The 5000-nt window shown below is 38.5% G+C and overlaps 1 protein-coding gene across 1 annotated transcript in view; it reads left to right on the forward strand.

Annotated features, from left to right (window-relative positions):
- LOC137989202 (hemicentin-1-like) overlaps positions 1-5000 on the forward strand; it is a 38146-nt gene that overhangs the window by 28492 nt on the left and 4654 nt on the right. The window contains exons 6-7 of the mRNA XM_068835052.1: positions 1322-1587; positions 4497-5000. The exon at positions 4497-5000 is cut by the window's right edge and continues 4654 nt beyond it. The gene's annotated coding sequence lies outside the window, so the exon portion shown is untranslated. The remainder of the gene's footprint in view (positions 1-1321; positions 1588-4496) is intronic.

Consider the following 5000-nt stretch of genomic DNA (forward strand, 5'->3'; position numbering starts at 1 on the left):
ACATTTTATGCCTTTCACTTGGCTGCTAAACAATACATACAGGATGCTGCTTTACTCGATACTCGTTTACTGGGACCAAACAACATTAATAAAACATATACCAATTTGGAGTAATTGGCTATGGGCAAAAACCCATAGCCGCTTTAATAAATTGCTAATTTGCAAATTAAATCTTATATATACAATATTGAACAAGTTACCCCTGGCCCAGTAAAGATGAGGGCTCCAAAAACGGAACAATGCTTAACAAATCACAACATCAAGGCAATTAGAGGAGGACAAAGGGGAGGAGGTGGGAATTAAAACACTTCTTGACACAAAGAGCAGCTGAAGTGAATACCCACGCTTACAGAACTCACGTGTCATGGGTCCTAAAAAGGGGGTACTACCAATTGCATAAACCGTAACCCCCTATAATGCTCGATATTGTCACGCACTAGTAAAGCATATGCAAAAACTATGACTAACCGGCAGCGCAGCCAAGTGGAAGGCATAAAATTCCTATTCGCAAGCAAATATTTCATTTGTTTCGCATAATTATTCAATTCAGTTTGGGGGAAGGCAGTTACCAGTCATTTGCCACAATCATGTCTTTTTTTTAAATGATGTATCCTATGGTAAAACTGATCTTTGCAGATTTCATGAAGATGAGAGAGCATGACTTAGTATTGAAATATCAATAGTGGCGGATTTCTCTTTTTAAAACCCCTTTTCACTAGATGGGTCACTCGGGAGTACACTGGACTTTCGAGCGGGATTCCGGCCGGACCAACACTCAGGGTCTTAATAACAGAGGAGAACGCGTTTCCTTTGTTGTTCCATCAGCAAATGGTTAGACTTTCAAGTCCTCTCGGATAGAGCGACTTTCGTATGACCTTGAAAAATGAAAATAGGCTTTCAAGTCCTCTCGGATAGAGTGCCTTTTGTATGACCTTGAAAAATAAACAAATAGACTTTCAAGTCCTCTCGGACAAGGACGATGAATCATAGGCTCCGTCGTATAACACTTGTTCGTAAATAATTCTGTGGGACGTTAAAGAACCCACACACTGCTCGAGAAGGGAAGGGCCGTAGTCCCTGGTTTTGTGGTCCGGCCTTTGAGGTCTGACCTTTAAAGCGTAAGATTATGGCAGGTCCATAGTCCATACCAGCTGTATAGCTCCCAAGATATACTAACAAGCTTCAACAAACAAACAAACAAAACAAACAATTATTCCGGAAGTTATTCTCACACAGGTAAAGATGTCGAAAAAGCTATCGGACCCCCTCAGATTGACGTGAATGCCTTCAATGACATCACCTTACGTTGCTTGGTTTCTAGGGTTGCTGCTTCTTCGTGCCATGGAGGGTTCACTTGGCATTTCAACAAGAACCCAGAGCCATTAAAAACAGATGGAAAGTATGTGATAGTGGGATTTGAAGAGATTAAGAGCGTATGCAAGAAAGCCTTCAGCCTTGAAATTCTGAACGTGACTGAAGATGATGAAGGGGAGTATAGCTGTCATCAGAGATTCAGAACTTTTACAGGATGGAATAACCAATCAGGTTCTATTAAGATGAAGGTATATTCTTCTCCTGCAATACCGGGTAAGAAATTATAAAAAATTAACATTTTTGTTAACATTGCTAACGTCATTACATACGTCATTGCATATCGCTTGCGTCGCCTAAGCAATACGCTACGTATTGCTTATTACGCAGCAAGCAATGCCAGAAGCTTACAACTCCAATGCTAGGTCTATGTAACGGCAAAGATGAAGCTATTTTTAGACAAGTTCTTGATTAGTATTACTTGGCTTGCACGTGTGACCATTCTCGATCCCATGGGTAATAATTTCTCACGCAAGACTTGTGATTTGCTGGAAAGGTCTAGTTTTACGGGAAAAATCAATCTAAAAATAACTCTGTCTGTAAAAATGCCGTTGCACAATTACAGAGATGTTAAACGCTCCTATAGTCATGGGCTCCTGGCAATGCGTATTTGTAACGTCGCCGCGTTAACATCATTAGAGACCTTTAGATTTATAACGAGGACGAGAACGCGTAAGAGTCTTGACCGCCTGTTTTTAGCAAAAATACTTGGGAAATTTATAACCTGCACGATTAATCTTATTCTTTGGTTGCAGCATAGGTCGCTCAGTTATCCTTATTGCTGGTAACTCAGCTTTTTTGCTAATCAAAAAATGCCAAAACTGCTACCGTGTTGTTGACTTGTTTTGACATGACGACATTTTTGCAAAACCTCGTACTAAAATGACGACGGTATTACGCTTTTCCCGCCAAAATAACGCCGGGTTTTAGTTGTTCTATGAGAAAATCTCGTACTCGTAGTTGTTCTCGTCCTAGGATCTAAATCTCTCTATTGTGTGCATGTGGCCGGTCAAATCCGTTTTCAGGTTGAATCCGTTTTTACCTATAGGTTAAATTCGTGATCCTCATTTTACATATTGCAGGTTGAATATGCATTCTACCTATTTTAAAGCTCCCCACTGCCTCCCCCCAAAGGATTGGAAACACTTATACCTTCCCTCAAGCTCTTCCTTACGCATCTCAACACATCTTCTTGATCAAAAAATCACTTTTTTCTTCATGTTTTGAAATTGTGATTGCTTAACACTTCACTGGCAAAATTTGACCTTTGATTTTTATCCAAAGGCTGTTAACACTGAGTGTAAGTTTTGGATTTCACGGTCCGACTTTACACTCGTTTTTAAACTGACCGGTTGGACCTCAGAGGGTTGGATCTAGGGAAATTTGACGTCATTGACTCACTAATACATGTATGCAAACATGAATTTAAAAGTTTCAAAGCCCGAAACATTCGTGCTACAGATTAATTCATCCGTGTACACACGCATTGCATTTTTAAACTAGGGTCTTTGACGTCATTTTCTCCTGAATCCAGCCCTCTTAAGACTTTATAGTTAGTAATGGTGGAAAATTCCAGTGAAAATAAGTAGGTTTCTTTTTTAAATCAAGGATGGGTCACTTACTGTTTTGTTAACATAGCCTTGAAAAATCAAATAATTTCTACAATAAGTCAATTGATATCTACGTATATAATAACCAAAACTAATCCTAACCTAACTCTAATTTTTCTCAGGCTTAATTTAGGCTCCAAAAAATTTTCTTCAATCCATCTGAGTGTGCGTGCATTCAAACTAAGTAAAATGGGGATCACCAATTTAACCTATAGCTTAAAACGGATTCAACCTGAGAACGGGTTTTACCGGCAACATACATACTTGCTTACGTCAGTCACTACACGAAGACATTCACTTTTGTATCCTTAACAATTTAAAATGTAGTGACCGATGCTTGAGCACAAAGAGAGGAGCGGCTCTCCACTTGCTACGTGTGAGTACTTCCCTTCCTCTCCACTGAACCGAGCGGCCAAAAATTGGCTTCCCGAAAAACTGTCTGCTCACGTTGTCCTAAAAACATGGAATTTGATTATTTCACGTTGTTGTTTTATAGACTACGACAAAAAGTGCACTGAAATGCGTGCTGCTCGTGCAGCACGATCATATTTTTTCTTAACCAATGTTATTCTTGCTTTGCGGCGTTGTCGTTGCTAATTAAGCAAAAGAGGACCTTTTCCGTGTTCCCATAGCCTCATCTAAACATGAGGGGGAGTTGGGAGAATTCTCGACAGTTATGCAAACCCTGGACTACGTCTCGGGCTTGCATAACTGTCTCGAATTCTCCCAACTCTCCCTCTCGTTTTTAGTCAGTCACTACACGAAGACATTCACTTTTGTATCCTTCACAATTTAAAATGTAGTGACCGAGGCTTGAGCACAAAGAGAGGAGCGGCTCTCCGCTTGCTACGTATGAGTACTTTCCTTTCTGTCAACTGAACCGAGTGGCCAAACTGAATGGGCTTCACGAAAAACAGAAGGAGAAATTTAACGATAAATTCTTGTCTTCAAGCGGGAAAACATTGCACATCTTTTTTTTATTTTATTTTATTTGTTTTTTATTATTAATTTTTTTTTCTAAATTAATTAATTTACATCACTGATTTATATTACTTACATATAAAGCATATAAATACATGATTCCAGAAGGACGTAGAAGCAACAATTTTGTAACAATCTTAATGAAGAGAACAAAAGGCTTTTAAATTTGAAAAAAGACATGTTTCGGCAACTCAAGGAGGCATTGCACATTTATTGGGAGAAACCCTCCCTAAATCAACAATTGTTTCATGTACATCTTAATTAATCTATCTTTGTAATCAGTTGTTTTATCACGCCATTGTTATTCTAATTTTCCGCTATATATTGTACATCCTTGTTATTCCATCCACAAACTGAAGATGGCACAGGAGTTGCCGAAACATGTCTTTTTTCAAATTTAAAAGTCTTGTTCTCTTCATTAAAATACATGATTACATTGCTACTATACAGTAATTACTTAACAAAACAGATCTTTAATACAGAGTAGCCAAACATTACACATCTTTCTGACTTTAACATTTTGTTTGATTCCAGATGTTTCAACGACAAATGAAGTCAATACCACTTCTGCTTCAAATTCCAAGCCATCGGAAGGTTGGTGGCTAAAATTCCATGAAGTCAACAACAACAACAACAACAACAACAACAACGACAACAACAACAATAGCAATAGTACTGTAGGGTGGTTTACCAAGGACAACGGGAATAATGCTTTCCAACGGAACAAAGAGTAGTTGGAAAGCGTGTTCGTTACGGTTCGTAGCATTACTATAATTCAAGGTTTTCACATTGTTTCTGAAATAAGGCTTCACATATTTTGAACAATTGTTTGGTGTTTACTTTTTGTTCATGATTATGTAACTGCATATATTATATGCTAATTATTTGGTATAAAAAGTAGAATTTCTAGTTTTCACGATCTCGCCTTCTGGACAGCCACCAAGAACTGTATCCTAACTTTATATTAGTTAGAAAACCTGAAATACGTTGCATTCGATCGAGGAAGACGTTCACCTTCTGGACAGCCACCAAGAACTG

Source organism: Montipora foliosa, unplaced genomic scaffold (assembly GCF_036669935.1).
Source record: "Montipora foliosa isolate CH-2021 unplaced genomic scaffold, ASM3666993v2 scaffold_446, whole genome shotgun sequence".
Classification (NCBI taxonomy): domain Eukaryota; kingdom Metazoa; phylum Cnidaria; class Anthozoa; order Scleractinia; family Acroporidae; genus Montipora; species Montipora foliosa.